General features: G+C 39.4%; 1 long non-coding RNA gene across 1 annotated transcript in view; it reads left to right on the top strand.

Moving 5' to 3' along the window:
* The window catches only part of LOC103740609, a 31,390-nt gene extending 10,200 nt beyond the window's left edge, over positions 1–21,190 (top strand). Inside the window, exons 2-3 of the long non-coding RNA XR_607552.1 lie at positions 20,212–20,300; positions 21,003–21,190. This is a non-coding gene — a long non-coding RNA (uncharacterized LOC103740609). The remainder of the gene's footprint in view (positions 1–20,211; positions 20,301–21,002) is intronic.
* The last annotated feature ends 1,967 nt before the right edge of the window (positions 21,191–23,157 follow it).

Genomic DNA, 23,157 nt, shown 5'->3' with positions numbered 1-23,157 from the left:
AATAGAAGCCAGGTGTAGTGCTGAGTGCTTATAATGCCAATGCTAGGCAGGTAGAAACAGATGGATCTCTAGGGCTTGTTGACCAGCCAGTGTGGCAGGGCCTACTTGATGAGAGACCTGGGTAAATGAGAGACTCCATCTCAGAAGAAAAAAAGGGAAAAAATGTGGCCACTACCTGAGTGAGGAACATCACCCAAAACTATCCTTTGTCCTCCACATGTACATGTACATACACAAAAGACTAAAAGTAGAACTACCATGTGACCCAGCTATCCTACTCCTGGGCATATGCCCAAAGGACTCATTATCCTACCACACAGATACTTGCACATATATGTTCATCACTGCTCTGTTCATAATAGGTAGGAAACGAAGACAGCATAGGTCTTCATAGATCCTCAAAGGGAAACGGACAGTGAATATGGCATATATACACAAGGGAATTTTATTCAGCCATGGGACAAATTGAAATTATGCATGTTTCAGTGAAATAGACAAATCCAGGCCCAGTAAGATAATGCACCACATCTTCACTCAGGTACAGATTCTAGCTATTTATGATTGTAAGTGAGTGCATATGTGCGTGCAAGTGAAGGTATGGGTCATGAAACCTGAAAGTGGGGCAAGAGGGGAAAGACGTATAAGGAAAGGGGCTGAAGAGGGTAAAACAATATGTAAGATACAAATGCAGGAAGGGGTCTACTGGGAGCAAATGGGAACAAGTTAGGGGAGGGCGAGGAGACAGAGTAGATGGGAGCAAGTTAGGGGAGGGCGAGGAGACAGAGTAGATGGGAACAAGTTAGGGGAGGGCCGTCCGCCAAAGCAAACTGTATAAAATGCTATAGTGCAACTGTTACTCGTATGCTGATTAAAAAACAAAGTAAAAATTTAAACATCAAGTAAATAGGACTGAATCAACATATTGATAGCAACATGGGAGTATAGGTGTCATCTAAAGAGATGTCTTTGGCTCCTACTAGATGATAACTATTTCATCAAATTAAAATGCACCTGATTCAAGCCAAGTGTGGACTAGGAATTAGAGCTGAGGCATAGGTAAAACATGATTGTTTTATTTATGAACTATTTCCTTGGGAATTTATTTAATTATATATTACAATGTAATCATATGACCAAACTACCTCATTCATCATTTTAATCCAGGAGAACAGAGAGCCTAACTGGCCTACCATTGTTCTCTTCCCTTTTCTCTGAATGCATTTACTATATTTCTATTTCAATACATTGTTTAGCAAATAAGGTGCAGAAGCAGGTGTCCCAATAAGTAAAGGCAGAGCTCTCCTGAGGAATGGGGTTGGGGGGGCTGGTTCAGAAGGACTGTCAGTTGGCCTAAGGGAGAGGGGCTAAGTTTTGTATTCTTTTTAGTTGAAAATTTACCAGTATCCAGGGTATTTGGCAGCTCTGAAATGTAACAGGTTGGTACTTTCAGCATTTCATGAGGACTACTCAGATATCAAGGAAATGAAACCTGTTTGCTGGCTAGGTCAAGCACCTCTTTTTTTTTCTTCCTATGAGGCATCAGGAGCCAAGGTAAAAGTGTGACCTTTAGAATTAGACAACATTGATTTTAAATTTTGGATCTAGTATCTATAAACTGTGTAATTTTCAGTATTTCACTTAGCCTTCCTGAGGCCATTCCTACTCATCTAAAATTTCATTCCAAAGACCTAGTCATTAGGACCTTTGTGATAATGTGATTCATTTATGCAGTAATGCACCCAAAGGATTCTGGGACATGATGCTTCTTCATCACATTCCTATTTACGGATAGAAAAAATGTACACTCAGCTAACTCTTGATAAAGATTACAACTATAAAAATACCATTTTATCTTTGTTTTCTGAAATGAAGAATTCAAATTTTTTCCACAAATATTACAGGATTTGGTGATCTGGGAACTTGAATAATAATGTTCACATATCACATAATATGGCACGATGTTAAGGAGACTCCTGCATTGACCTTCTGTGCATTGAAAGCATTTAACACTGAGTGGACAGTACATATCCTTGCAGTATCCATACCTTAAATTTGGTAAGAAAAGAACTGCTCAAATCTTTAGCTTGTAGGTGGAGATATGAGATAAAATACAAGAAAAACTTTGGTATAAAGAGAAGCGGAAAACACGATTTGCCCTAGGGAACATGAGCTCTTCTCTGTCTGAATCTCTTTTCACTCACACACAAAAAAATATACTGAGACATTTCAAAGTCACTGGGTTAAAAGAAAACTTTAAAACAGCCAGGGTGCCTACAAAGCAATCCCTATTCTGCCCTGAGTTATGTAGAGAGCAGCTTGGATCTTCACATATCTAATACAGTTGTCAGAGCCAAGCCCGTCCCTGGATTGTCATGAATCTAGGTGAAGGTTAAGTGTGGCTTCAGCCAGCCACCATTTGAGGGTGAACCCCGAATTTATCCCTTTGTCCTATTCATGTCTCATGGGGGTGAGAACCCTGAACTGACCTGCTTTGATCACCCAGTTAGGTATTACTGTGTTCATCTAGCAATGAAGCCTATAACCAGAACCTAGCAAAATATAGATACGATTCTAAGAGACAAGACTAAAATGAATGCATTTATGTAAGGAAGAAGAAATGCAACAATCAACAGAAATTTGACACTGCACAAAATAAATATCTTCTTAAAACCAAACAGGGCCTTTTAGGGATGGGAAATAGAGCTAAGTTTTAATAGTGTGCTTTAATTTTCTGTAGAGTTTAGTTCATTGAAAACATGTCTAAAGACACCAACATAATTTTAGGCTCTAATCTTAAAGACATTCATTTACAATTCTGATTTTAGATATTTATTTCCTCACATTGCTTGCCTATTGAAATGTAAGAGCTTGGTTTGTGAAGAAAAAAAAAAAAATCCCTTGCTGTACGAGGATGCAGAGGCTTAATGACATCAAGGAGTATCCAGAGACAGCCTCCAGCAGATGAATGCTAATGCACGCTGAAAGGTTTCTAAAAGGCTGAGAGGGTTTCTACAGACCAAGTGCGTCTATGCACTTTCTGTCTTCACAAAAGACAAAGTTATGGCTAGACATTCATGGAAAATAAACAAGAAATAAATAATACTTAATGGTATTGACAATCATATAGTATCCCAGACTTCATTCAATCATTTTTCATGTACAGTATGCTTTTTATACCTGCTGATATAACAATAAACCCATGAAGAAAAGTTTCTGATATTTAACAGATAAGAAAATTGGTGTTCAAAGGACTGGAGAGCCTGTCAAGAAGAAAACAAGCTAGGACCAACATTCCCTTCCTCTGGGTCTTTAAGTTGTGGACTATGCCAGTGGGCAGTGAGAGTAGGCCCGACACCCAAGTGAAACTATAAAGTTTTTTTATTCTGTTTGTGTTCCAGGCTCCTGGATGTTTTATCTGATTATTTCTCTTTTTTGCAGTATTCTATAAAAGTAACATCCATCTCAGATTTATGATTTTTTGATTCAGAGACAAAAGTGAGGCTATTTACTAGAAGGGAATTTGATATGATTGTTTTCATATCATTATGCAAATATCTTATGGTCTGCAAGTTGGTTTTAGTCTTGTTGGACTTTTACATTTTAAATATCATTAATTTCAGGAAATATTTTTAAAATTTGCTGAATTTTTGCACAGAAGGTGGTCTCCTTTTTTAAAGTAATCTCTGTCCATGATAAAAAGAATTGTAAATTTTCTCACTACCGCTTACTATGGTAGACAGTGCATTAATATTTTTCATTTTGTTCCAAATAGACATATTAATAAAAACATAAAGGGTTAGGCTGTCATTTTGTCTCATTTGGAGAAAAGATGTCTGCTTCTAAAAATATTCTACTGTTTTCAACACCTAAGTTATGTTCTTGAAGATTAATTTTTCAGGATTTGTAAGTTTATATTATATTGATTTCTATTATCCTGATCAAAAATCAACTTCGGCACAAAAAATAAAATTGATTATTGCCTAATAGGAAACTAAATACTACATGAAGGATTTTAAAAATGAAGTCTGCAGGTCCAGGCTGCCATTTCCTTTCCCTTGTAACTTTTAGCTATATGACAGGAAATTTGAAAATATGCTATTGCATTTCTACTGGTTAATTTGTCAGGTATTAGAGGTGAACCTTTAGCTGGCCCCCATCATTTACAACCAAGATCCATATAAAGTGATTCATTCAAATATCAACCTCTCCTCCTCTGGCAGCTCCTTCCTAGAGAAGAGATGAGGTTAGGAGCATCGAGTCAGAGATATGGGACTGATACCAAGAGGAACGGTCTATGAGGTATGAGGAAGAAAGGGGCTGAGGCAAGATGGCCTGTTTCAAAATACAGATCTCTTGCATCAGAACTCAAAATACAAAGGAAGTATTCTCAAGGCTGACACTCAAGGCCTTTCTAGTAGCATGTTGGCTGCCTTAACAGCTGATGAACTTTCCATGTTTGCACTCACTATTTAAGTGCCTACTTTGAGCCAAGCACTACAACAGGCACTGAACATGTGCAAAGAGAGATGGCTCATTGTCTAGTTTTGAGAAACTTAGAACCTATAATACAATACTGTAAGGTAAGTGCTTTAAAAAGAGATTTGGCAGAGGAAAGGCTCTTAATCCACCCCAAGAGAGAGGGAAAATTTGTAAATGGATTAATAGAGCCATACAAACAAAGACCATGTCTCCATCACTTCTCCAGCCTCAGTATCGAGCATTGTACTTGAGCCCCATTAAATTCTCAATAGCATGACATTGTAACAGAGCTGAATTCTATAGAAAGAGTGGCAGTCTTGTGGGTGGTAAGATCAAGAAATATTTATTGAGCATGCCCACAAGTAGAAGATGATGAATAAGGGGACTTCTAGGAATTTCAAGGAGAGTTTTAGATATGGCCAAAATGCTCAGTGTAATGAAACATTATGAATTGTAGAAATAAAAAGATCTATGAAAGCATGCTGATGATGCTGCAGACCACCATGAGAAATAGAAACACTTTAGAGAAACACCAAAGCTCTATCCCATGTTGAATAGACCAGTAGTTTCATAATAGTACATGCCTAGGTTACGCCTATGAGAGCAAGCAGAAAGGCGAGCCAACATATCAACTGCCCAAAGACTTTACCAAAAATGAGATTCTTATGTTTTGGAGGATCAAAGTGAAATAATATTCTAGAAAAAGCAAAATGCAACTCTGAAAACAGAGTTGTGTGGAGCAGCCCCGTGTTTAAACAGACCAATATGCCCAAAGCCACAGGTCACCATGCTAGACCATAGAGACTCCACATGCTAAAGTCAGTGATTTTATTTTACCCTGAAGAAATAGGAAACACAGAAAGATTTGAAGCAGAAGACTTGTCTTACCGTATTTCCAGTTTCAAAATGTCTGGACATAATGTGGTAAAGTGAACCAACAAAAACGGTTATCAAAGGATTGGTAAGTTCCACCCTAGGAGACATTTCGAAGACTTTAGAGAGTCTTGTCAACACAACGATGAGGAGGCCATGGGGGCATTAATAGTCAGGGCTCTAAGAATGCTGGAAATCTTGCCATACCCATGGTCCCAAAACCAGGAAGACTACTCTTGCTTCTACACACCTTCAAATGTCCCTTGGACATTCAGGTATGTGAGAATGCTCTAAATGCACTGACATCTAACATTGCTTTAGATATTAAGACAGACAACATTTCATTTTTACTATGCACTGAAAGGTCCCTAAGAGTAGGTATCATATAAAATGAGGTAAATTGGGGGCTGGAGAGATGGCTCAGTAGTTAAGAGCACTGGCTGTTCTTACAGAAGACCCAGGTTCAAATTCCAGCACCTACATGATGGCTAACAATGTCTCTAACTCCAGTTCCAGGAGATCTGATGCCCTCTTCTGACTTCTGTGGGCACAGGTGTACTCACACACATGCAGGCAACACACTCATACACATAAAAAATAAATAGATAAATAAATAAATAAATTTAAAAAAATAAAGTGAGGTAAATTATATTCTGCTTTATTTGGAACTTTGTCAAGAGTTGTTGACTACTTCAAGAAAATGCATCATGGAAACACTGCTGGTCACCCAGAGTGCATTTGTATTCTCTACTGTAGCTATGTTTTTACAGCTATTCCATAGGCACAGATGTCCACCCTTGCTTAGAAATCGGTTCTTCTGTACAACACAGCCCAGGTCCAATCATAAGACCAGGAAGTGGTCCTTTACCTATTTTCTATAGAGACACGTCATAAATATGGAAGATTCAGAAGACACATGAGACATTGTACTAGACTGTTTGAATTTGGGAAAAATTGTGTTTGAACAGTGGTTCTCAGACTGGAGTGTACATCAGGATTAGAATTAGAGGGAGCTAAATTACAAAGGCAAATTCTCAAATTCCATCTTTTCAAAATCTGAGTCAGTTGGTCTGTATGAAGCCAGAGACTATATTTTAAATAACCTCTCCCAGGAACTCAGTTGCAGATATTTAAACTTCAGCGCACCCTAGGAGAACAACGCCACTGTCTAATGTTTCCTCAGATCCTAAAATCCTGCAACCCTCTGAGACTATGACTGTGGGAATGAGCCTCCAGTTCCTGAATTGTTACCATCACAACTCTGGGCCACACTGACCTTGGCTCCAACATTGTGCATAGAGACACTGCTTGTCAGTGATGGAAGCATGTATACTCTTAGCAACTAACAAACCTCCCGTGTTGTCTTATTTGTTGCTATGTATACACAGTACAATCTCTGGTATCCACAGACATCAATAAGAGAGTAAATGGTCAAAAAGATTCAGGCTGTGCAATACACAACATAGCAGGTATATAAAAACTAAAGTTTTTGCCAAACTGCACTGAAATTTACTCCACGACAGGAGCAGCCCATTTTCTCCATGGCTGTCATAGATTTCATGGATCCTGAGAAATCCAGCCATTTTTAGAAATCCCATGAAATTTACCTTTTCACTCGAATCCACATGAAATCAAAATTTTTCCCTACGAATTCCCATAAAATTGGCACATTTCCTCAGAAGACCCCATGAAATTATAAAGAATATTGCGGACACTTTGCTCCTTGCTCTTGTTTCACATCTTAAAGAGACAGGTCAGAGATTGTAGAATTATCCCTGTTTTTCCCGATATTTACCTAAAACCACTATGAAAACCAATAAGAGAGCAGTTCTTTAATAGACAATTTCAAAGTGAAATAAACTTGAATCTACTTTGTATAACCTGAAAATGATAATAATTCAACAATGTGATAAAACATGTTTTCCCAATTTTTCCTTAACTAGAATTAACCTTATTCCTCACCTCCTAAGTACTGTTCAAAAGTAGGAAGAATTTATCTAGATTTGGATACAATTAAAATTTATGGACGGCCACTGGAAGTCAGGGTATTGGGAATAGAAGATCACTCAGTTATTTTTACACTAGTAAACTATGTAATAAGACAAAATAAGTTTCCCTCAAAATGAAAAGTCACACTTACACATGAGTTCACACTGGAAAATGGTGCCTTGTGAGTTCTACATTGTGAAAACTAAGAATCAAATGCACAAATATAGACTGTAAAGTGATTTGAAACACAGAGGAGGAAAAGTGGTGCCCTTTTCAGACTTACTGAGAAAAGCTGTTTGTTAAAATAAATGAAAAAGACAGCCGCTTCTGCTAAATGCATTGTGTGTGTTCCAGTTAATACAAATTAGTACTCAGCTTTATGCCTGCGTAAAGGAGAGCTGAATATGAAAAGAATTTAAAAGGGCTTCATGGCAAAACAAAAACAAAATTGCAATTGCTGTATAGCTTTAAATTAGGACTATTTGTTGTAAAAATGAAAGGAACACATGTATTTCCTATTTCTGTAGTAATCATAAAAATCTCACCTCCCTGACTTTACCTGTATCTTGATTCCCTCAGGATTAGGCAAAACAATCTCTTGGTTCAAGTCAGCAAGGCCACACTTAAAATGCCATTTCCTGAATGTGAGCCAGCATTCCACTCAAAGAAGGAAGCTTTGCCAGCAGATGTGCCCTCCTGAATGGTAATTGACCTACAGAAATTCTAAGCGGCCTTTGAGTTTGCCTTAGCACTTTCGTTTTGAGTCACGTGCATATTTACTCTTTTATTAGATTCATCATCCACAGTCACAAATCCAGAGAGGTGCTGGGGCTGCCCACAAAAAGCAGCACAATAAAGAGCTTTACTCTGAACTGCCAGCTAAAAATGTTAGCAACATATATAACCACCCCCAAAAGACAGATGCGGGGAATGGAAAGGAAAGGAAAGAGTAATTTAGCTTGTTCTGGTATTTGGAATGCTGATTCTGATCCAGATGGGAGATACTGTGCTGTCCTGGTAAAAACATCAGTGTAGAAGGAAACCTGCTATGCCTGGCTCTCCACCAGCGTTGATTGGATTCCCCTGTGGGTTAATCAGTCTGCAGCTGAATTATCTTTTCTTTTCCTTGTGATAACCTTTCAGGCTTTCCAATAACACACAGCAGATAGAACATGAAGTTGAAAACCAGAGGAGCAGGGTTCTAATTCTAACATTGCTATTAAATACAGTGTGACCTTGAGCACTTCATTTAACCTCCTTGAGGCTCATTTTCCTTATCTGTAAAATGGGGACAAAACCCCTTTTCTGGCCCCTTTCCAAAGTTTAAATAAAGCACATAGCAAGTTTTCAACTGAAAAGTGCTTATACCTGACTAGGCTTTCCTCAGCTGGAAACGAGTGTGAAGAGATCCCTAGGCGTATTCTAGGAAGACACACCAAGGATCGCATCCTTCTTAAACCTGTCAGTAAAACTTTCATCCCACCTCAGATTGTGTGATGGCTAATCTTCACTGTCGTCTTAACTTGACTTGGAATCACCTACGAAATCAGTAAGGCACACCTCTGCATGTATCTGAGGATATAACTTTCCAGAGAAGGTTAAACGAGGAGAAAGGCCTACCCTGAATGTGGACTTTGCCTTCCCCTGGTCTGAGGGCCTGGAACAAAAAGTGCCGAAAGAGCAAGCAAAGTAGGGCATAGGGCCTGCATTCCCTTGGCTCTACCTCCTGTTCAACCATGATGGGAGTGTCTCTGCTCTCTCACACCCATCTCACCATGAGCCAAAATAAATTCTATCTCCTTTAAATTGTTTCTGTCAGACATTTTGTCAGTGAAAAGTAACACATGTATATTTCTACTCTAAGAAAAACCAGGATTATGAAATTGACAGTACTCATATCATTATAAGAGACTTTGAAGCCTCGGAGTCTTAAAAGCACACACACACATCTGGAGAAAATCTCAGTAACCCATATTCTGTTGATAAATGGCTTGAATCCTAGACTCTACTTACTGCACCTTCATTGCAAAACAAAACAACATTGCAATTAATGTATAGCTTTAAATTAGGACTATTCGTTATAAAAATGAAAGGAACACTATTTCTATAGTAATCATAAAATCTCACCTCCCTGGCTTTACCTATATCTTGATTCCTTATTTCTATTACTATAAAAATAGGAAATACATGTATTCCTTTCATTTTTATAATGAATAATCCTAATTTAAAGCTATACAGCAATTGCAATTTTATTTTGTTTTGCCATGAAGCCCTTTAAAATTCTTTTCATATTCAGCTTTCCTTTATGCAGACATAAAAACCAGTTTGTTATCTTGCCCTACGTTCTCCCAGACAGAACGTGATGAATAATTGACCCCAACTGGTCTTAGGTAGCAAATTATGGGCTCCTAAGAGGCCCCTGTCTTTGATTCTACTGATAGTTGAGGGTGGTTTGTCAAAAGTTTTAACAGAGTTCTGTAAATTTTGTTTCTAACATAGATAATCTGGGGTAGAGATTTGGAAGTTGGAGATGCTAAAGGAACATTTATAAAATTGAAAGTACGAATATAGCACATGCAGATTTTTTTTCATTTGGTTTTGTTTGTAAAAAAGTGAAGAAGAAAGAGGAAAAGCCATTGTGGCTAGGCATCACCAAAATAAGGATTTTTTGCAGCTAGCAAAAGTGAGATTGCTGCAGCTGTGTCTTTTCCACATGCCTGGACTTGAACAGAACAAACTGGAGCAGCACCCAGCCTGCCCTTCCCAAGGCAGTGGCATGCATACTGAACCACGGAGGGACTTGTCACGGGAATGCTACTCATCTCATCAAAGATGGTTTCTGGCTCTCTAAACCACAGCACTACTCACACATGGGAGCTGAGACTAAGTAAACGAATTGCTTAACTAAGCATCCGGAAGTGTCACTTACACTAACCCCATACTCTACAGTATCCCAGATTTTGGTGGCTCTGGTAAAGAACATAAAGATGGGATTAACCATGTTCAATTCAACTGAAGCACCATAGGAATTTCTATTTGGAATTTTGTAAATGTTAAATAACATGGAACAAACCTGATTTCCAGAAAATAGTTATCACTTATACTTTTTCTTGACAATCCTATTAGTGTCTGTGATGGCTAATCCTGGGTGTCAACTTGATTGGATCTGAGATTAACTGAAATGAAAGAGGTCTTCTTGATTGGATCATCTAAAGCCGGAAGACGCACCCTAAATGTGGGCATTACCTTCTGATGGCAGCCGGTATAAAAGACCAAGGCAGAGGAGAACGCGGGGCTTTTTGCGGCTTGCCTTCTCTCTCTCTGATGAGTTCGTCTTGATCCTGTAGACTGAAGACTAGCTGATATTTTGGAATTTGTCAGACCTTCAGCACCGGATTGGGACTACTGAGACATCCAGCCTTGTGGACTGAGCGACTACAGATTCTCAGCCTCTCCAGTGTGGTGCAGCCATTGTTGGACTACTCGGACTCTATCCTGTGAGCTAAGCTGATAAATCTCTATACATATTCATTCTACTGGTTCTGTTTCTTTGGAGAACCCTGACTAATACAGTGTCCTAGGAATTTTTCCATTATTTATTTATTTTTAAAATTACTTATTTTCTGGTGCTGGAGATTGAACCCAGCGCTTCATATATGATGGTCAAGTATTCTACTGTTAAGCTACATCTCAGCCCCAAATTCTTCATTAGAAAATTGCATTAACTAACCAGCTATTTAATGAATACCTACCCTGAACCAAGAATTAAGGTAGGTTCTAAACATTAAGATGTGATCATAACCTCCATCCTTCTCAGGTCAAAGTCCTTTCAAGGTAGTAAGGTAGAAGACAGCCATCAGACAATTGAAATAAGGTGTGTAGTTAGAAGAAAATAGTGTTAGACCAGTTGCCTCAGGATGAGATTAGCAAGTATACAGTTTGTAGTCTAAACTATAGCTGGGTTTAAATAGGTATGTTGGTGTGAAACCTCAAAAGGTTACCACCTGAGCAGATGTATTCAGGCCAACAGAGGCTGTGAGGTGAGGATGGAGTTTTGTCAAGAGCAACTGAGTGGGGACTAGGAAAAGTAGAGCAAGAGTGGAACGATGTCTGGAAGCTGTGTAAAGGTCCAAATACGTATCCCAAAGACGGTCAGTCATCTACCAGCTGCCACAGAGATGGTGTGTGGGGCTGAAGAGTTCCAGGGTATGGCACTGACTGAAAGTAGACAATAACGGCATCACTTAAAGAACAAAATAAGGATCCCTATACATCATCCATCCTGCTTGCTTCAAACACAAAATCAAATGGCAAGAAAACAGATGGTCAATAGCTGCTAAAAACTATTAGACAAGGGCCTGTCCCTCACAGATGGTGGTCACTTTTAAAATGACAGATCCTACCACCTGAAGAGATCAGCCATGCCTCCCCCCTCTCTCTGAGACAGAGTTACGAAGCTGTCTGAGCTTTGGCCAACAGTCCCTGATTTATGGCCTAACCAGTACCTAGTTCATCTATGTTCTTTGCCGTGTAGGCTATGTTGAACTAAATCACCTGTTGAAAACTTTCTACCGCTCCTAAAAAATTATAAAAAGTCATAGCTTTCTTTTGTTCTGAGGATTGGTTCAGAGACCTCTAAGGGACTAAGGGGGGTTTGCTTTGGGAAGTGATGTGAAGGATGCTCTGTGAAGAAGCTCCTCTGGCCTCTCCCCCTCTCTCTCCTCTCTCTTCTCTCCTGCTCTCTCTTCTCTTCCTCTCTCTCTCTCTTCTCTCCTGCTCTCTCTTCTCTTCCTCTCTCTCTCTCTCTCTCTCTCTCTCTCTCTCTCTCTCTCTCCCCCCCTCTCCTTTCTCTGTTATCACCAATCTTAATGAACTTCTTCAGGCTTTAAAGGGAAGCCTCTCCTTCTTTGTAAGGCCCACTGTGTTTAGATTTCCATATACTATATTGTTTTTCTCTAATGCTCTCCCTCCCACCTTGAGCACCAATCATGGCACTGGGGATTTTTCATTCTAATAAACCTCATTCTGGAAGGCAGTTATGAATTATGTGTCAGCTCCTTTCCAAACCAGCAAATGCTGTTCTTACTATATTTAACAAACACCACCTCATTCCTCACACACATCATTGATCAGGCCTGGACTGAGTAGATACAACCATTCACTGGATAGGTAGGTATAATTTTAAAACTGACTGACTATTCTTTTTCTTAAGTATCTGAGAAGATTAAGCAGCCATGAAATTTACCTGTGAAATAGATTGGAAAATCAAGTTAAATGGTGGTCCTTTAGAAATAATAGACCTCTCTTCTCTGTGGCCCTATGAAGTCCAGACTATTGAAAACACTGGCTGTAACTACTCTAAGTATAGTAGAGATGTTGCCAAGGAGGGAGAGCACTGACAGAGACACCCAAGACTGGACTGTCAAAGAAATTTTAGGAATGTTTATAGTTAGGAGCAAACTATCACCTCTCTAAGCCACCACTTTTTGCTGATGGTTACTGACAATCATCGTATCATGTTGGTTTTGGACTGTAGATTCTTAACTTTATAAAAAGTCAAAGCCTTGTTTTATGTAATGTATAATGTAGGGCTTCTCTTTTTCACATAAGTGAGCTCCACTTTGGACAATGGTGATTTCCTTCTTGCCACTAGTAGACTCACCTTAAAGTTGTAAGGAGAAACCTGAATGTCTACAGGAACTATACACCTCATAAGCCTAATCATTTAGTCAGCTTCTCTTTCTCAGAGAGGGAATGGAAAGTGACCAGAACAACAGAAACCAAACACAAGTTCTGGGGGACACCGGTGTTGACAGACATACACATCAGGACTGAAGCTGCTATGGAAGACAAGGTTGCTATCCCCCCATTTTCAATGTTTACTGTGAGGTGTGGACTGACCAGTTCACCTACCTATCCCTGCCTGCTGCAGGAGAACTCCAATAAAAGAGGCCCAGGTAGCAGTTAATATTCATCTGGTCAAGTGCACAAAATAAGTGTCTGTGGAGTGCTCAGCCTTAAATGGGACATCTATATGATATTCCTTTCCCAAGGTGCAGGGAACATCACAGGAGAGGGAGCAGAAATCTTTTAAGAATCAGAGGCCAGAGAGGACTGAAGTTTAAGAGTGCCTTTTGGACACAACAGGGCTGTTGTACTCCTGAACTCACAGCAACTCTGGTTGCCTGCACAAGACCTACACAAGATCAAACCAGTCAACATTCTAGCATGGATGGGGGAGGGGCACATGAAGCCCCACCCCTAGCTGAGGAGCTATTGGCACTTGATGGCACTATGGGAGGAAGAGCCAGCTTTCTTTAGGGCTGTGTCCCTGGTAAGTTGCCCTTGCTGCAGTGATGGCTCCACACCCATGCAATTTGGGCAGTACTAATTAGACTCAAGAGTGTTCTAATCAAAACAAAAAGTACACGAAGTAGGGAGGGGTTGTAGAGAGGGTCAGGGAGAAATTGGATGGGGGAGAGTGGGAGATAAATACGATCAAAATACATTGTAGACATGTATGAAATTCTCAAAGGATAAATGCAAGTATTATATTTTTAAAAGGTCCAGGATTAGAACTACTCAACACTTGTTTTGGGTTTTTTTTCTTATTTTGTTCCCTTTGCTTCTTATACTTGACTTTTCTTTTGCCTGTTTGTGTATTGTGCATCTAGGAAATGGAATTCAACCTCTGCTGATTGAACAGAGCAAATTCTCAAACCCAAAACAGGGTTTTCCTCAGGAAGCTTTTAACATGCTCTGGCCTGACAGTGCGTTTACTTTGTTACCATTAAGATATTTCCAAACCTGGAAAACAGGAACTCTTCTTGCTTAGATGGACACAGGCCTTGTAGTGAATCATGGTCTCTTTTCTGCAATTAACCAAATCATATTTCTTGGCAATTTAAAAGTCAATCATTTTTACCTTGTTGTAAATAAAGCCTGGCCTAAGTTGTACATGCTCAGAACCAGCTTTGTTGTATAATTACTTAAATTGAAAGCAAGACATTTTAAGTAGGAATGAAAGCATTATCATAAAGTTTCAAATTGAAACTTTTTCCAATAGTAGAATACAGTTAGCCTTTTTTGGCTTTTCATGTAAATTAGCACTTGTAATTGAAAAAACTGTTGCAATTGAGCTCTTGGTTATGTGGAAGAGTGATGGCGATTTCTCTCCATAAAAACAATTAAATTGTAATGATTTAGGTTATAGCACCATGTGTGTTACTTTTCTTGTTGCTAAAAACAAATACCTGCCAGAAGCCACTTAATTAGGGACAGGTTTACTTTAGCTCAAGTTATCAGTGTGTATCTGCCTATCATGACAGGAAGGCGTGGTAGCCACGGCAGCTCTGACTGTGGTGTGAGGAGCTTGCCCTGTGGCTTATTCACATGCCGGCATGTCAGGAAGCCTAGAGAATGGGCTAGGTCTTGAAGTGGGCAACAACTTCAAGGCTTCGAGATTGGCCCCGGCCACTTATTTCTACTAGCTAGGCCTGGTGGTCAAGTTACTGAAACCTCCCAACACAACACCACCCACAGGTGACTAAGAGTTCAAACACATGAGCCCATGGGGTACATTTCACTCTCGAGCCTTAACACTGAGCAATAAAAATATTTCAAAGCAATAGCATGATTAAAATGCTAATCAGTGATGGAAATGGAATGAATCAGTGGTACATGTAATATCAAGCAACTGAAACATGCTCAAAGAAGCTACACACAAAAGACTACACATGGTATAGTGAGATTTGTGTGATTTCTTGAAAAGGCAAAAGTACAGCGACAGATCAATGTTTGCCTGCGGCTGCCGGCAAAAATGAGGCTTAACAGAAAGGGGTATGAGGGGATTCGCTGAAGCGATGAAAATGTCCTAACACTAGATTGTGATTTTGATGGAACAACTCTAAATTTATTGAAACTCCATCAGAATGCACACTTAAATTTGGTGATTTATGATAAATTATATGCACAAAAATTCTCCTTAAAAAAGTCTAGGCTTGTTCTCTTCTCCTTCTGCTAAGACTTCATATATTTCTCTGCTGTTTATTTGTGATCAAACTAGAACATTTTTCATTCTCTGATCGTCTCCTTTAGACTTACCCAAATATAGCATCTCCTTACATCTCCCTCCTTCTGTCTGCCTGGCTTGTTCATTCACTCAGTCATTCAATTATTCAACAAAACTATATTGAGCATCTACCAAGATTGAAACCCTGTGCTAGGTGCTGAAACTGTAAGATGAATAAGTCATCTGCTACTGCACCTCTCTTCTTTTACTGTCATCTCTGTTTTCATTTGAAGGTGCACTCACCCTCTCTCCTCTTCCAACTATCTGACATAGGATAGCAATTTTGTAAATTGCTTCAGTGCTTTGCAGATTCTACTTTGAAGTGCCAATCTTTTATACAATGATGACTATATATTTACAACACTTAACCAAAAAATGAAGGAATAAACTGTCCACTGTTTTACAACATTTTAATCTTATAATTCTTGTACACAGGTGTGGTCATTTGAATGAAAATGTCCCCCATAGGCTCCAAGTATTTGGACATTTTTATTTCCAGTTGGTGGCACTGTTTTAGGAGTTCTTAGAAGGTGTGGCTATCCTGGAAGAAGCACGTCACTGGGAGTGGGCTTAGAGAGTTCTAAAGCCTTGCAGGATCTCCAGTCACTCTCTTGCTTCCTGTACCTGCTTGAAGATGTAGAGCTTAGCTTCTGCTCCACCTCCAGCCACTTCTGCCACCATGCCTCCCCACCGTGATGGACTCTTGCCCCTTTGGAACCGTAAGCTCCAATAAACTCTTCTTTCTATAAGTTACTTGGGTCAGTATTTCTCTAACAGAAGAGTGACTAAGACAACAGGTAGCAAGCTGAATGCTGGTGTCCAAGATGAGCAAGGCCTAGAATTTGCCTTCAGAGGATTGCAGGGAGAAACACATATAAGCAACATGACATACAAGGCAAAACTGTGAAAACACACACAGAGGGTGCTAGAAATATGGTATTAGACACACACAACTGTGGGTATATACATAGTTCCGAGCTGGTTTTCAAAACCACCTAGCACGGGGTTTGAATCTTGGGAGGTGCCCAATATAGTTTTGTTCAATAATTGAATAACAGAGTGAATGAACAAGCCAGGCAGACAGAAGGAGGGAGATGTAAGATAAAGGTATCATAAGTATACAAGGGGCAGTACATATCTAAAGAAAGAGGACGAAACAAACACTACTGTAATGTGTGGTGTGGCTAAGAAAATAATTGGAGAAAACTGAACATTTGTTTTTACAAGAGTTGAATAATAAAAGGGCATATAGACTGGTCAAGAACTGTACTCCACATTACAGGTCAGGCTCATCTATTGAAGAACTTTAAGTAAACACTTAACATGGAAAAGATCATGTTGATGATGGCAGAGGGAAAAGATGATGATTAATTTGAACTTTTTTCAATGAAACAGATAAAGGACCCGGGATTATTTCTCCATTTTCCTGACTTTTCCAGAACCAATCATAGCTTAGTAGGCAGGAAGTCATCCTGGTACCTGTTACCCCAGGAAAATGGCCACCCCAAAGATTTTTTATTAAATTATGTCTAGAGACCCATAATAAAAGAATAGTGTGCTGACTTTCAGAGTCTAAATTAGTCGTTTAAATCCATTTCTTCTATGCATATTTTTGTTTTTCATTTTAAAATTTCATTTATGCCGAAAAAAGATACCTGTATTACATCTCCTTCCATGCTTTTCTGTGTCAGAGAAAGCTTTTGGTGACCACGTGGTGGTCCTTGCTGTAAGTACAACATAAGGATGGTATGAGGAGTGACCCTGGCAGGAACATTCCTCAGTTCAATTTGATGAATTTTTTCCGTGCTTTGGATCTTTTCTTTTAATAAGAAAACATACATTCTAAACTGTGAAGCTTTTTGTCTTTCTGTTTTTCTCAGGTTTTATGAAATTAAATATATCTTTTAAAATCTCACTTATGCAGAGACTTTGTGAACTCTGCCTCCTTTCCATCAACCTCATGCTTCTGAATGAGAAAGTAACCTATAGACAAATTAATGTGCAATCCAAACAGTTAGCAACCTGGAGCCGCCATCTCTAGTCCAGAACTTTTCTCCTACATACAAATATGAAACTTTATTTGGACCAGTTTCTGTGATTGCCTTTACCCTATTATTCTTTGGTAAAAACTGGAGATTATGTTGATTTGAGAACTAATACTGCACCACCAAGAATTCTTTTGGAGTCCTTTATAATAAACCTCTCACCTTCCCGCTGGTCAAAGACTTTCTGAAAATGCCTCTTCCTCTTTTCCTAGTGGGATTCCTTTGCAGAATGCAATTTGACTTCCAACAGGGCACACACACTGTAAAAGTCTCCCTACACACACTGGTGTTTCATTTCACACGGTGCACAGCCCTTTGACCCCATCTTCAAACCTACTTTGAAGCATGAATGTTGACCGGTAGAAGGGTTCTCATCCGGGGTCATTCATCAAAGTAGAATCCCTGTATAAATCAATCCCATACCAGAAAAAAAGAAAAGAGAAGAAAGATTGTGAAATTTGGTGTCATCAGTGAAAGTTGTACGCTTGCTTTGAATTTGCATGAAAATGTCTTAAATTCAGGTTCGAGAATGATGTTTAAGGCATCCAAATGTGGGCCCTGGCAAAGATTTCTATTATTTAAAAACCAGTCAGTGTCTGTTGTACCCAAACACCACATTAAAAACAATTCTGGCATGCCATGTTTAAAATACGTCTGAATTAATGAAGAAAAAATGATCCTCCAAAAGCTGAGATTTAGAACTGGTACTGGAGTGAATCAAACCAGGGTTCCTAAAAGCATATAGGAAATATGACACTGCAATTCTGTTTTCCATGAAATAGTAATTAATGGCTATTAGCAAGTGAATAAAATGAGAGAAGTGGTAGGAAAAGACATATGCTGGGATAATTTCTCTTTATTAGAATCAACTGTGCAAAGGTGACATCTTTTAAATGGACTCAAGTTACATGGGCTCTGGTAACTACAGAATAGGGGAAGAGAGATGGGTACTTTGTCCGTGTATTTCTGTTCTGAGATGCGAATGGGAAAGATGATTTAGAAACACAGCAGGCATACTGGAGCCTTGAGATGAGCTGCCCTTTCACAAGTTCTAAATGGATAAGAGCCCCAGGTAAGAGGTCAGCATCTTTTCTCTAATAAGGAGCTGAAAAGAGTAACAAGGTGAAGCTCGAAGCCAACGCTGCAGGAGCCAGGCTCTGCGAGGCACAGAAACATTAGCATTTCTGAGCAGAGCAGCAAATGGGTTCACAGCAATGCAAAGGACAATAGACCAACATCTCAGGTTTGACGGAAACAAATTAAAAATAGATTAAAAACACACTTGTGCATAGCTATTGATATTTCTTTCAATTTTAGCTCCTAAATTGAAAAAATTAATTCTTACCTGTAATTTTCCAAGTATGAATTATATTTTTGTATTAGTCAAAGTTAAGTATTAGTGAAAAGTGATGTCCAAATATGTATTTCATATGCGTGTTAATTTTTAAAATGTTGTATAATAGTATGGAAGTGCAAGTTGTTGTCCTTAATTGCAAATTCAATTTACACAATCTGCACCCAATCTTCTCTGCTTGAGACTACCTGCATTTCAGAATTTGTGCCTAGAAGAAGCTGCAAAATTTTCTCCAAAATGTGTAGAAAATTCACTCTCACTAAACACAGTATTTTATTAGTACTGCTTTCTTTAAGAAGATGATTACAGTGAAAGACTTTGTATAGGTTGGAGAATTTGGAAAGGGAGTGAATGGCAAATTCACATTGTAGGAACAGTGACAAACTTCACATTACTGTTGAAGCTTGGTAGGATTGTTTTGTAAGTAAAGAATATTCAGAATTATAATAGACATATAAAATTTCAAATGTATATTCTGTGATATAGTTGCATATGTTTAGTTTGAGGATTATATCAGTTTAGTTATTATAGTAGAACCTCTATTCCTTTTTTTATAACTTCCCAGGCTGTGATTTTTTATCTCTAGAAGTACAATTAGGGCATAGGTGAAGGCATATTATTATAGTAGAACCTCTATTCCTTTTTTTATAACTTCCCACACTGATTTTTATCTCTAGAAGTTCAATTAGGGTATAGATGAAGGCATACTGGGGGTGCAGAAGAGTAAAAGAAAAATCTTGGTGCCTGGTAATGGCAGCAGTCCAATGTCAAGGCCTGGATACGCAGGACCACTTGTGAAGTTGAGGACCACAGTTGACCCTCAGGGGAGGTGGGAGGTCCATTCCAGAGAATCAGACCTCCCAAGACCAGAATCTGCAAATAACAGAGGCCTTCCCTCTTCCCAACATATGAAGCAAAGCGTCTGCCATGCCCAATCTGGGGGCTGTGGGGAATATAGTCACTCAGAGAAGACTGAAACTGCTGCCCAACATCAGGAAGTCGTCCATGCTCTGCTCCACCATCAGCTACAACCAGAGGAGCTGTGGCTCACAGTAGGGGTCTATAGCTTCCGGCTCATGTAAGGTGATCACAGATCCAGCTCACAGGAGGGGACCACAACTCTAGTTTAGGGGTGGTGACCACAGCTCAAGTTCACTGGCTGAGACCACAACTCTGGTTCATAGGTTGGGGGCAATAGTGTTCCAACTCCCAGGATAGGACAACAGCTTCAGGCTCACAGGGTGGGACCACAGCCCCTGCTTACAGTAGTGACCACAACTCTAGCTCACAACTCAGGCTCACAGGATGGGATCACAGTTCATGGAAGAGGACCACAGCTCCAGCTCACAGGAGAGGACCACACCTAATATTTTTAATATTTAAAAAATTATCATTTTTAGGTTGTTGCATTTATACAGAAGAGTTCCAAAAGAGAGAAAATATTGTGATGATATGGTACAGTCTGTTACAAGAGAAAACTGTCATTCTGGTAAGTGTTCTTTTTCTTAATGTGTCTGTATGTGTAGTATGTATGTGTATGCCATGTGTGCAGGCCCCCACGGAGGCCAGAAGAGAATGACAGATCCCCTGGAGCTGGAGTTACAAGTACTTATGGCCACCTGACATGGGTGCTGGGAAATAAACTCGGGTTCCCTGAGAGGGCAACCAGTGCTCTTAACCACCGAGCCATCTCTCCAGCCCCATTGCTAGTGTTCTTAATGTCAAGTATCATTTTGGAAACAACCCCTAGCCATATCACTCACAGAGCTACCAACAAGCTGACCTTCCCGGTGACCACGACTGTTCAGAGGGTTCGCCTCTTCTCCAAACTGCCTTCTTTGGCAGGTACACTCTGAGAACTGAATTTGACCTAGAAGGTTTGGAATACATACAGTTAGTAAACTAATATGCTGTCGAAGGTAGAGTCTTTCCTGTTTATGGAAGTTTCCAACATAATATACTTTTGGCTAAAACACTATAACTCACAGCCCACTGTTTTCCCCTTAGAAGGCTTTCCTTCCTCAAGCATTTGTTGCCTTTATAGCACTTCGATGTTCTAGAAACCATCGCCGATGGTGTGACTGCATGATGTTTGTTCTGGCAGCACAAGCCAGAAGAGCGGACAGTCGATGCTCCATGGAACATACTCTAATCCTGTTAATAAATCCCTCTTCTTCCCTCCCCTTTGCAGAACTGGTTCCAATGACTCATCAGAGACGTCTCCAAAGATTCAGCACGCTGATGTCTGTCTCTTTTCTCCTGAAGCTGCAGTCACTTCAATAACACATAACATAAATTGCTTTTTCCTCCACCCCTTCCTCTGTCTCCTTTCCCCTCGTGCTTGTTATTCCCGATTGTTCACTGCAGTAAGCAGCACACAGATGTTGTCTCTGATCTTACCTTTTAATGCTAAGAGTGTGCCTGCTCAGTTTCATTATTTTGATAGAATGGCATCAACTGGCCCAAGAAAATACCCGATCAAAAGTTTTCAAGCCATTTAAATGACAGCTTAGCATGTTTATTTTGATGCTTTGAATGAGAGTATCTCCCATAGGCTCCAAGTATATGAATAGCTGGGCCCAATTGATGGTGCTGTTTTCAGAGGTTTAAAATGTGTGACCTTACTGGAGGAAGCAGGTCCTTAGGGATGGACTTTGACAGTTCTCAGCCCGGCCCCATTTCCAGTTCATCTCTCTCTGTGCCTGTGCCTGCTGAGGATATAAACCCCAACCTTCCACTCCAGCTGCCTCCTGCCCTGACTCAGCCTTCTGTAACCACAAGCCCAAGAAGCTCTTCCTTCTATGCTTCCTTCGTCATGGTGTTTTGTCACAGTAACAGAAAGGTAACTAACACAGAATTTATCTTTATCCTTTTATAGAAATAAAAAGACGCATGAACAAAAAGGTTTAAGTGGAGAATTTACAGATGTAACAGATGTTACACTGACTTTATCTTTTGGAAGGAACAAAATTTGGGCACATCTTGATTTATAAAAATAGTCATTGCTTATTAATTCCGTATGTTCATGTGAGGTGGAAAAATAATTACATTGAAGTCCCAGAAGTATTAGGGCCCCATAACAGTTTTTCCCAATGGTTCCTTTTTATGCCTACACAAAAATTCTGTATGTACCAAAGCTTTCCAAACATGCCAGAAGACCCTGGGACTTCTTTCCTGTACAGGCTCCCCACTCCACTTGAATGTCCTCTCTCTCTTTCACTTGAAAAAAAAATACTTTCAACCTAAATATTCAAATTCTAATGCAAAATTTTCTCTTTTGTGGCTTTCACCAACTGCCCTCTTCCTTATTCGAAAAATAAGTGCTCTTCCTTAGACTTTTGTTTCAGCATCACGTAACTGCCGCTATGTCTTTGGTAACACTACTGTAAACTCTCTATAAACTTCATTGCCTTTACTTTAACAGCCCTAAATACCTTATGGCTCCCGAGACATAATAAAGGCACAACAAACAGAAAATACAGAAAACAGAGGTGAAGTAACAGCCAAAAAAAGTACAAGAGAAAGGAAATGGGAATGACGAGGTCCTCCCATGCTTCCCTGTAGTTCAGGTTTAAAGCAGAAATTTAAAGTGGGGATAATGGTATGTTTTTTGAAATCCTAGGAAACATTCCAGCATTTCAAAACACTATGAAAAACTTAATATGATTCTCATGGAGAATTTTTTTTTACTGATTGAAACAGGGCTTCCATTATAACAGAAATCAATAAAGAATGGTTTGCTTTCCAGAATTTTTTTTTTTGCAAAAAATCATCCTGAGTTATACCTGCATCTCAAACATTGTGAGACATGCAGTTATTACTAGAATGAAGTTGCAGTACCTCGACATGATTTAAAGACTGAGGAGGCAACTGCTATTTTTGATTGTGTTAACCTGTACATAATTATGTAATTATCTACTAAAATTTAGTCAGAGTGTTGCATATCTAAATCATTAACTTTAACAATTGACAAGCTGCTTTGATTAGTATTTTCACAGAGCAGGGTACATACTTTTGTCAGTTTTCATATGATTAGCTATGATTGGGAATTTGTTTATGCAAAATGTTTTCACTGCCAGTTTAGAGAAAAAGAGAGGGAGAGGGAGGGCAGGGGAGTCATATGCCTCTCCTCAGCAGACTGTCTTGTGGTGTAACTCAGGAAATGCCAGCGATGAGAAAATACATAAAAGATATACACACCATCACTCCCCCAAATGGCACATAATTTTAGTGTCAGATTAAAAGAATATCTAGAGAACTCAACTTGGGAGACTTGAACTCTCCTATCACAAATTAGACTAACAAGGACATCAGTGTATGTGATACGGACGTAGACTGTCACATTC

This window comes from Nannospalax galili, unplaced genomic scaffold (genome assembly GCF_000622305.1).
Source record: "Nannospalax galili isolate Female #2095 unplaced genomic scaffold, S.galili_v1.0 scaffold41, whole genome shotgun sequence".
NCBI classification, from domain to species: Eukaryota; Metazoa; Chordata; class Mammalia; order Rodentia; family Spalacidae; genus Nannospalax; species Nannospalax galili.
Note: the sequence above shows the minus strand (reverse complement) of the source record. Positions and strands in the feature narration are given on the sequence as shown.